This window comes from Cupressus sempervirens, chromosome 7 (genome assembly GCF_028749045.1).
Source record: "Cupressus sempervirens isolate cs-2001-9-10 chromosome 7, ASM2874904v1, whole genome shotgun sequence".
Lineage (NCBI taxonomy): Eukaryota > Viridiplantae > Streptophyta > Pinopsida > Cupressales > Cupressaceae > Cupressus > Cupressus sempervirens.
In genome coordinates, this window is record NC_143124.1 from 543,012,064 (window position 1) to 543,024,191 (window position 12,128).

Genomic DNA, 12,128 nt, shown 5'->3' on the forward strand with positions numbered 1-12,128 from the left:
GTGAAATTGTTTCCCTAATAATTACATGTAATCTGGGGATACCCCTGATAATTTACAACTTAAGAAATCCATAATTTCTGTTGAGTGATGCTAGGATAGCGATCAAGGGATTGATTATAATCTCTCATTTTACTTCCTGCATTCAACCATTTTTTATGCTAGATATTCAAACAAAGGGTTAGTCGTTAATGAGAAAAAGCAAAACACATAGATACCTATCAACGTAAAGAGCTAATCATGTACACTGACTGAAAATAGTTAAGAAGGAAAGAAGAGAAATAATGGCAGCAAACTAAACTACAAGAAGAGGAATAGCAATTAACTCTGCTAGATGACCACTATGAAAAAATCTAAATGTATTCATAATCATCAACAATATGAGCCAAATTCCACATCATAAAATTTTTAAGAAAGGAGTCCCGAGCCATGATTGCTTTTACTAAAATCATTACTAAACTCAAAGAAAAATCGTCACTTAACCAACTAAAATAGAGAAGAGCCTATTCTATGAGATTTCCCAGCTATAGCTTATAGAGGAGGTTTTCTTAAAGGATTAATTAATTAATAGATTTAAAGGGCCCATAATGAGAGGCTACATGCTAACCAATCATTACTGGAGTTAGAACCAGTGGCCAAAGTGAGGAGAAAGGCTTATCAAAAGATTAGTCGGGCAAATCCGGCCGGCTTAAAATTAGTCTTGATTGGGAAACAAAGTTCGACCCATATTGCAGCTTTACTGCTTACTACTGAATTACATAGAATTCCAAGCAATGATACTACACCTAGAATGCAAATTCGAAGAATTTCCTAAGGATGGAAATCGATGCTCAAATCTGAGGAAGCTAAAAAATTACCAAGTACCATATCTATGTAATCTCTAAATACAAATCACCATTGATTCATGATATCCTCATAAGAATTGTCACGAACTATAGCTAAATCTAAATATGATATTAGACATTTATTAAAGCTCCGAGTGTATAATTTCTAGGAATTTCGTGGATTATTTGAACCATAGAATATCGCATATACAGCTAAGAAAGTTATTAACTAAATAGAAACAGAGAACATTGGGCCTCACATTGCCCTATATTAACTTGAATCACAAGTAAGGAATTAAATCCATCTCTATTTAGATAGGATCCTAACAACATTTTAATATTAATAAATATGCAAAACTTCATCTAATTAACCTTATATCATATTTCATAATGTATTATCACATCATTTGCAGCAAAGAACTTATCACCAATTTACAGACCCACATTTTATATGTAACATACCGATTTACAGACTAAACATTTCTGCTAAAAACTGAAGGACACTCAACTAAGCTATATTAAGTGTAATAACAAAATCACTATCATACTACACGCTAAAGATATCTATAGGGCTAAATTTGACCAAAAACTTGAATCTAACTAATTGGGCCCTTTCCTTCCTTCCAAAAAATAATGATCACATCTGCCATGTCATTTGGATGCTCCACTCAGAAATTGGGAGGAAACACGTAGTCATGTTTCACCCTACTTGATTTCTCTACATTTGGGGTACTGAATATGAGATCATCCAGATTGTCGAAAGACACCCCCGACTTGATATAGGCGTTGAATCGGTGAAGATAGTCGAGGAGCCAATCTTTGTTTTCTTCTAAAATGATCCCTCACCAACGAAGGAGAAAATGCAGACTGGCCTCCATTTTGGGCCATTCTCTATAGAAGGCTAGGTTATCCCAGATGATTAGGGACTGATGGCGAGGAGTGGTAATTAAGTCTGGATTCCCTATAGGAAGACTCATATACCTTTTCGGGAGGGGAATCCTCCATTTTTCATCGATGCTAAACACGGCTTCTTCCAAACCCTTTCTCCATGACGGGACAAATAGGTCATGATAGAGCTTGACAATGTCATTCACTTCTACTTTAGCTCTTACCAAGCATTCGATAAAGGACCTGATAATGTCACTATTGGTCCTCCAGGTATATTGATAGTCAAACAATTCCTCTCCCAAAGCTTTGCAGATAGAAAAACACGTCATGTCATCCCCCGAATATAATATACAGTTCCACCTTTCTGGTTTCACCAATCCACAGAATGCGATAGTTCGACTTTCATGGGTGTGGAATAGATAAATGTTGGATTCCATGTTTAAACCAAGAAATTGGGGATGGATATCTCAGAGGAGTTCTCTTATGGATATTGAAGGGAAACTTCTAGACACAAACTAGAGGGATACCTAAATGAAATAACCAAAGCTGGCCTAAGCTAAGTACTTAAGGCGCATAATATCATCTAAGAGGGAAATCATTAATCAAGATTGCAATCTTACTACAAACTATGGATTATGAAATAATGATGTGGAAAGTACCTAAAACTTGCAGACTATATACTTCACACAGTCGAAAAAACTCATAAAAATCTACTGAGAGAATATTATTAAAGGACAATGATGCCAAAACTTCTTATTTAGTGAAGTCGCTAAATAAGAAGATAACTACATCCTACTTGGATGATATAATTAAACTAAACATACTGAAGAATATACTTAGATTGATCAGTTATTAAAATGAGTTAGAGAATTATTATTAACGAGGAGAGAGTTGACTCCGTTTGCTCCTAAATTTGCTAGTTTATCCGCCAGTGTATTACCTTCCTTGAATATATGATAGATCCTATAATCTTCCAGCTTATCCAAAAGGGAGAGAGTCTCTTCTAAATGTGATTTTAGGACCCAGTTGGGGGTAGATCTTTTTCTAACAGCGTTTAGGATAATTTGAGAGTCGCCTTCAATGATAACTTTGGATAAATTAAGCTTAAGGCATAACTGAATCCCTTGATGAAGGGCCTCTAGTTCTTCTATGTTATTTGAGGTAGGTTAGATAGACATTTATTTTTTAGCTATCCAAGATCCTGCCTCATTGTTTATGATATAGCCAATACCCACTACACCCGAGTTACCTTGCGCGACTCCATCGAAATTCAATTTGACCCATCCAAATGGCGGTGGCTCCCATTTGCAAATTTTCCTAGCCTCTATATTTTTCTTCATATAGATAAGAGGAGGGTTGATTAGGTTAGACCAGCGTTTCTTCATAAGGCCATCCCAAATTGAAAAGGAACCTTCTTCTAACCTTAATTTACTTAAGTGGGAGTTGACCAGTTCTACAATACTAGCTTCAATTTTGATCATGAGCTTTGCTGGTTCGAGTTCCAAGCTCTGGAATATACGTCGATTCCTTTCTTTCCAGATTTCCCAAATAATGATAGAAGGGGAGATGTTCCACAACTTACTATAGACACCCTTAACTATTTTCGTAGGCTAGCCAAAAAGCAGCTTAGTTAATGATTTTGGAAAAGGTGTAGACTAGCCCAGCATCCATCTGAGCCATTCCCAACAACTTTTAGAATAGGAGCAGTTAAACAAAAGATGATTAGCATTTTCAATATTGCAGTGACATAGGGTACACCTAGAGGGACCCTGAAAACCAAGGATGTATAATCTATCCATAATTAGGATCCTCTTTTGAATAGCTAGCTAAAGAAAGAAGCCAGCTTTTGGGAGACAAGAGGAATCCCAACATAGTTGTGATGGGATATCCACAAACTCTGTTTGCTGAGCTTTGACAATAGCCCTATAACCATTGTTGATCAAATATTGCCCATCATTAGAAGCCGCCCAAATTAGAGTATCCTCTCTGTTAGTTTGTTTAACTTTTCTACTCTCCAACAGCTTATCAAATCTTACAATTATCTCTTTTTCAAAACCTATTCCTTTGAGTGATTTCCAAGACCATTTTGGAGAACCTTCTCTATCTGACAAAGTCTTGTAATCTTTAACCTTATTGCCCCAAAGGGTCGTTAATTTGTTTATTAGGGTTGGGTTATCAAAATGGAGAGAGAGAGGAGGATTACCATCCCAAGAATCCTCCCAGAAAAGGGCTTTATCACCCGAGCCTACATCCCAGGTTAGAAATTTACAAATCAGACTACAGCATTTGATGATGAAGTTCCAACATTCTAATCCTTTGGGAGGAGAGATAATTCTAAAAATTGAAAGCTGATCCTCTGCGATTAGATATTTATTATAGAGTATCTTTGCCCATTTACAATTAAATTCATTGTAGAGATGCCAAATAAGTTTTGCTCCTAAAGCTTCATTTTTCCATTGAAGATTCTTAACCCCTAATCCCCCTAATTCTTTTGGTTTACTGATGTGCTTCCACTTGATGAGAGCCCACTTGTTATCTCCATCCCTATCATTCCATAGAAAATTTCTCATCTTAGTTTCAAATTTCTTAAGATTCTGCTTAGAAAGAGGGAGGCAAGAAAGCGGGTAGGTAGGGATAGCTGATAGTACTGCTCTAATTTTAGTACATTTGCCTGCCTTAGTTAGCCATCTATCCTTCCACAAACCTAACTTGGAATCTAACTTCCCTAGAGTATCATCCCAAACCTTGCCCGACTTAGTACCTTTTTCTAAGGCTATACCAAGATATTTGCAGGGGAAGGTTCCTCTTTTAAAACCCATGAACCTACAAATGTGTTCCTCAATTTCTATCTTGGTATTAATAAAGAAAATTTTGGATATGAGATTGTTGACCTTCTGTCCTGAGACTTCCATATATAGGTTAATAATGCTTTTAAGAGATCGAGCTTCTATAATTGTACTTTTCTCGGGTAGAATAGTGTCATCAACAAACTGTTGGTGGGTTATATTAGGTAAATTTTTAGAGACTGTGATGCCTGAGATTCGCTGATTGTAGTATGCATCTTGAACCACTCTTCCAAATTCTTTCGCCATAATAATGAACAGTGAGGGGGATAGAGGGTCCCCTTGTCTAATTCCTCTAGATATATCAAAGAAACCTTCTGGAGTTCCATTGATGAGCACCGAAATTTTAGGAGTTGAAATAAACTTCAATATTAGATTAATCCACTAGTGTGAGAACCCAAAGGCTTCAATGTTTTACATAAAAACCTCCAGTCTACCATATCATATGCTTTCTGAATATCTAGTTTCATGAGCATACATGCATCATTATTGAGCCTTGCAGAGTGAATAGTTTCTTGGATAGTGATGATACTATCTAGAATGGATCTACCCGGCATGAAACTAGTTTGTTCTTCTGAAATAATCTTAGGGAGGATCTTTTTGAGTCTGTTTGCTATAATTTTGGAGAAAATTTTATATACTGTGTTGCATAAAGCTATTGGTCTATAATCTCCTGGAGAATCAGGATCAGACTTCTTAGGGATCAAAGTAATGAAGGAGTAATTAATTTTAGTAAGGAGAGAGCCTCCATTTCTGGATGCCTCAATTGCTTTCCAAAGGTCAACACCTATGATGTCCCAACATTTTTGGAAAAATAATGCCTGGAATCCATCAGGACCCGGGGATTTATTTGGGTTCATATTGAAAACCACATTCTTAACTTCTTCTAAGGTTATAGGTTTGATCAGATTAATGTTATCCTAGCGATCCACAATTTTAGGAATGACTTTCAACAAACTTGTTTATGCTGAGTAATTTGAACCTTTATGATTATTTAATAAATTTTTGAAATGACTAACAAAGATGTTTGCGATTTCTCCTGGTTTTTCTGTTGAGATTCCTTGTTGATCTTTGACCCTTGTGATTCTGTTCTTTGCTCTATTATATATGGTGGAGTTATGAAAGAATTTAGTATTGTGGTCACCTTCTTCCAACCATCTTTCTCTTGATTTCTACCTCCAATATATCTCTTCTTTAGATAGAATATCTTCTTGTTTGGTTAGCAGTTCTTTTTCGAGGAGATAGCTCTTATTATCAATACCTTTGCTGATCACTTCCGAGTTAAGATTTTTAAGTTGGTTTTCTATTTCCAATTTTTCTTTGAAAATGTTGTTAAAATGTTCTTTATTCCACCTAAGGATATTATCTTTAAGCATTTTTAATTTGTTGACAAAGACAAACATTTTAGACCCTACAAAGCTCTCTTGGTCCCACCAGGATCTTACATTGCTGAGAAAGTTTGGATCTAGGAACCACATTTTCTCACACTTGAAAGGGTTTTTGACCAGTTCAAGGGGCTCTATGAATTCAAATTTAACCGAGAAATGATCTGAACTAGCTATGGGTAAAATTGAGGACTGAATGTCAAGATTGATGGAATCTAGCTCCCCTTTAATCATAAATCTATCGAGTTTCTCTGCTATGTAGGCAAAGTCCTTTCTTCTATTGTTCCATGTATAAGTTCCATTATTAGTGGGAATGTCAATTAGATTATGAATGGAACACCATTCTCTAAATGTTTTAGATGCTTGCAATATCATTTGAATACCACCGATTTTTTCATTGAGGTTAAGGATGGTATTAAAGTCTCCTCCTAATAGGAAAAATTCATTATCATAACTATTCAAAAATTGACCTAATTCTTCCCAGATTAGTTTTTTCTCAGTATTATTAATCGGACCATACACATTAATGATAATGAAATTGAGGTTTGATTTTAAACTTTGAACCTTACCACTCATCCAATTATAAGAACTATTGAGGGTACTGAAACTAACCTTTCTAGGGTCCCAAAGGATTCCCAATCCCCCTGATGCCCCTGAAGATTCCTGAAACATGGACCACCATACTCCAAGCATCATACTTAACTTATCTATTTCTATAGAGTTTAATTTAGATTCTTGAATTAGGACAATATCAGAGTTAAAAGCATTTAGATTATTTTTTAATAACCTTTTTTTGCTAGGGGCGTTAAGACCCCTAGCATTCCAAGTAGTGATCTTCATACCTGATCAGGAAGGCACTTCCCCTTCCCATTGTGGAATATTTGGTCAATCTTCTGCTGTTCCTTGCTGAGGCCCTCTGCTTCTCTGAGTATCTTTAGAGATTTCCTCCCTCTTTTGCTTTTTACTTTGCCACAATTTGGAAATTTTGGTCCTTCTTGAGACATGTAAATACCTATCTAATCTAGGTTATCTTCCGCTATTTTCACACTATCATTTTTTCCTGTTTGAGACTGTTCCTGATCCTTTAGCTCCACTTCTGACAGAATCTGTTTAGCTAGCCCTGATTGATAAGAGAGTGCTGAAGCTATATCTTCACTTTGAATTTTTAATATATCTCTTCAAAGATCTTCACCTGAGTAGTTTCCCCCCCCCTAATTTGATAACCCTCTTTATGAGTTCTTCCTTTCGAATCATTAAGGATTCCTCAATATTGTCTGGACTGAATACTTGGGCTAGTTCCTCAGAAAGTTGTTCCAATTCCAGATTTTCTATCTCTTCTATAACTGGTTCAACATTTGCAGGTTCTATAAAGTAGTCCTTGTTCAAGAATTCTTGAAATTCCTTGACTGGGGGTTCAACTGCTGATGCATTGACTGTGTCTTCCTAGTGAAGACTATTGCCTGTAGTGAAAGGAGAACTGCTGATGGCTGCTAGAGTCTACCAAATTTTTTTAGATTTACCAGGGGACACTACTTTATTGTTTGTTTCCCAATGCAGATTTGATTGTGGCAATGATGGATCCTTATGCAACTGTATATTGCTATTTATCTCACATGTGGTGAATAACATCAAATTTTCAAGCTCCTCTAATTGACTTCCTTGATAATCCTTTGGGGAATCTGTTTGTTGCAGGACTAGATTAGGATCATTACTTTTTAAGCACTCTGGGCCCTTTTCATGGGCAGAATCTATAATCCTCTTTTGGACTATGGGATTTTCCTCTGGCATATCTAACCTATTTTCAGAATGCTCTTGACCCCGAAATGTCCCTAATGATCTGTCTTTGTATTTCTTACTCTTATTTGACGTTCTTTTCTTCTTTTTTTCTCGGTTGTTCACAATGGTGCTCAATAACCTGGGCTTGATGGAAGAATTGACATTTTGATTGCTCTTGCTATTAATTTTCTTGATAGCCGTTTCTTGGATGAATTCATCCTTGTTGCCGATTAAATTCTTATCTAAAGAAGGGAAGTTGTCTTCTATGTATTTTAAACTCTTTACTCTGTCTTTGTGACACTTTTCCCTTTGCTTTTCCTTGTGATATTCCTTGAAGGGAGACGAATCAAGCCAGTCTGATCCAGCTCTTGTAAAGCATTCCTCATCTGATAGATCTTCTTGGAGCATTTTCTGTTTTCTTCTTCTAAGTAAAGGAAGGGTCTTACTAAGATTCGTTGTTACATCCATCATGTTGAAAGATTGATATCTTTCATCATCCAATTTGATGATATCCAGAATTTTCCCTTCATACTTAGTAAACTCTAAATCGTATTTAGATCTATTTGTGATAATTTTTAACTATTTTGTCTTAGAGTCATTGACCTTGACACTAATTAGAAATTTTACGATATTACTAGTTTCATATGCTAAATCCACACCTATTAGATTTCCTATAGATTTGCCCATTTTTTTTAAAGTATTGATATTCTTTAATTCTGGAGGTAATGAATAAACAACATAACATGAAGGTATTGTGAAATCTAGATTATTTTCATTACAGTTAGGGATCCATTCAAAAAAATGAACCGCATGGCCTTTGAACATACATTCAGGGCTGTTAATAAAATCTTTCTTAATTAAGTCATCATAATAGCTAAGGAAGAGCATATTATCAAAAAATTTAGAGATACATACCTGGGAGCCACAGTAATCATCAAGCCAGTCGATCAATTTATAAATATCCAAAGTAGGACCATTCCAATAGGCGAATAGTCCTACCTCTTAACATTCCATCCATTGTTCTTCACTAATATGATCACTGATGATGAGAACCCTATCGTTAAAGTTAGTTGTGGGTTGAAGGACATGAGAGGAAAACTTAGGGTTAGGATGGTGGTTATCCTTTTCTCTTCGGTGCGGTGGAATGTAGCGTGGGGACATGGCTAGAGAGGAGTTGGGCAGTAAAGGAGATTGACAAGTTGTAATATGAGGGAGGGGCGGATCCTCAATCCCTCAAAAAAGTAGGTAGCGATTTGCCCTAGGGTATTTTATAGAGTTGAAAATTTTGATTTGCTTGTCTAGACTTGTAATAGAGAAGATTTTGTTCTAGATAAGACATGGTTTCCTTGTCGATATTTTTGTTTCCTTCGATTGCCTTTCTGCTAGAGGTGAATAGAAATTAGAAGTAGGGATCATCTTTGAATTATGAGTTCTGAGGGTTCCTTCCTTGCTCTGGTCATGAGGGAAGCACGGAGCCGAGCTAGACCCATCTGAATTTTGCTGGCGAAACCCTGAGTTTTTTATTGCTTTGTTCAAATGGATGGGCTTAGGATTTTTTGTGAGGATTCTGCTATTCGCTGGTTTCGCTGTTCGCTTTCTGCTCACCATTTTACTTCTACAACATGTTGATGACATGTTTTTTATTAGAAAAGGAAAGGATTTTATTACAAAATTAAAATCCATCTCTCAACAAGGCACATTTCGGAGATAAAGATTATAAGAGATAGACAATATAAAAAATCTTTGGCTAGGCTAAAGTAATAATGTTGGTACTATACTAAAAAGATTCCATACGCAAGATTCAAGACCATTGTGTGTTCCTATTACAATGGAAATGACACTTACCAATTCACAATGTCCTACATATTCATCAAAGATGGAATAAAGGACTCAAGCACTATATCAAAGTGTATTAGATGTTTGATGTATTCTATGACTTACACAAGACTAGATATTGCCCAAGTAGTGGGAGTTCTTTCCCCTTAAATGTTTAATCTAGGAAGAGCACATTAGGATATAGTAAAAAAATATTTTTAGTTAGATTACTCTATATGTTTTTATGGAATAGGAAAATGATCACTCCTTGGATATTCAAGGATATGTGGATTTAGACTGGGTTATAGATCATGATGGAAGAAGATCCACTTGTGCATATGTGTTTACATTATTTGGTGGTGTAATCAATTAGATGGGAAAGTGACATACTATGGTCTCTTTGTCCACTATAGAGGAAAAGTATATAGAAACTACTAGTGCTTGAAAGGAAGCCATTTGTATCAAAAGATTGTGTTTAGATATAAAGTTCAAATAAGATGCAGTGAAAATTTATAGTGATAGCTAGAGTGCAATTTGCCTAATGAAGAACTTGAATTTTTATGCTAGGACCAAGCATATCAATGTGCAATCTCATTTTGTGAGATATGTAGTTGAGAATGGCAAGGTAAATCTGGATAAGGTAGAGACTTTGGCGAACATTATTGATTAACTAAGCCCATGAGTACAATGAAATTTAGATAGTATTAAGAGCATAAAGACCTCTTGACCCCTAGTAGTTAAGCCCATGGTAGTATGGATCCATCAACTCTTACAAGGTATTTGGCAAGTGGGAGAATGTTGAGAAAACATCTTTCTCAATCTTGCATGTATTTTCAAGATAGTTCTAAAAGTAGTTGGGAAATTTTCCACATGTCAATGCCTTGGAAAAGGGAATATTAGTTGTCAAAAGTTTCCCTGCCAATAGTATAATATAAGAGGGTCATTTTTATCTATTATATGACACTCGTCATGCCTTTTATGAGAATAAACAATAGGGGATAATGTTTGGACATGAGACACTATTTTTGACCTAGTTTAAGCCTATTTTAGGCAACACATGTCAAGAAGGTTTTGCAAATGATATTTTAAAAATACAAGTGGGTTTTAGGCTTAGAGAAGCCTATAAAAGGAGGGCTTGGGGAGGAGATTAAGCATAGAGTTATGTTTGCAAGATCACATGGTAGAAGGGTGCTTGTGAAGTTTCTCCTAGATTGAACCAAGATGATGTTGTTGTAAGAACTTGTATTGCAAGTGTATTTTAATCTTCATTAATTTGATAATACATTATACAGGGCTTATAATGTGGAGTTTTCTCTTGCAAGGGTTTCCCTATGATAAATTATTGTGTTATTTGTGTTCATTGTTATTTAATTCATGCTCCTATTTATCTCGTGAAGTTATTGTAATAGTTAATTCAAAATCCAAGGGTTAGTTAAGAATATGCTTATTATTGATATTCTAAACATTATCCAAAATCCTAGATCTAGGATTTTTTTATATTGTAAGCCCTTAATAATATAGATTTATATTTCACACAAGCTCCTTCTAATTAGTCTCTAGGTTGATCTTTAGTTGGGTTTCTTTCACATCTTGGGAATTGATAGATGGCTTATCGGCTATAGCCAACATATAAGCCATCTATTCTTCAGAAGCCTAATGTTTGTAAGTGTAAGTCATGCATCTTTTTTTTAGACATGCAAAAGCCACTATGCCCTCAAATCAAAGCTAGAGAAGGGATCCTTTAAAATCCCAAATCTATTTTTGTATTATTTCCTGTCATGATTATAAGAAACAAAAATATAATTTTCCCTCGTTGCTATATTAGGGAGGTGAGCAAGAACATCAAATTGATTAGAGCACCTCACTTTCCCATCAAACTTCTTTTTTCTCACATCCTTCAAAATAAAGGAGTTAGGGTTATGAAAATAACAACAAGCATATTTTGAAGTTTCCAATTTGTATTTTTTGCAAAGTTTATTATTTTTTAATATATATTTCTATTTTTACTTTTCTTTAGAATAATCATTTGACATATTATTATCATGCAAATTTCAAATCTTATCTATTAAAAAAAAATTGCACATTTTTACTCAATTAGATTTTTTAATTTTTTAATATTAGAACCTTGTCTATTTCTTATAAGATTATTTTATATATTATTAATTGCACATTTATGATCTAATCCAAACAGATGTAATTATTTTGAATGTAAGTCAAATCCTAATCCTAGTTATAATCATCAATCTAACTCTTTAAAACTATAACTTTAGTCCCAGTTATAACAATTGTTTATAATAATAAAAATGAACTCAATTTTAATCATAATTATAAAATTAAAGATTATTTTTAATATTGCAATTAAGGGTTTTCAATGCTTTTTACATTTTATAATTATGATAATCATAAGAAGTATAGTGGTTCTATTGATGTATCATTATATGTAAAATAGTTTAAGCTAGATTTAAGATAAATATTTCATAATACAAATAAATTCAATACAATTCATATATCATAATACAAACTTTACATTTTGATTATAATAACAAAAATTCAATCCATATCATTTAACTAGTTTTTCCTCCCTTTTAATCAAACACAAG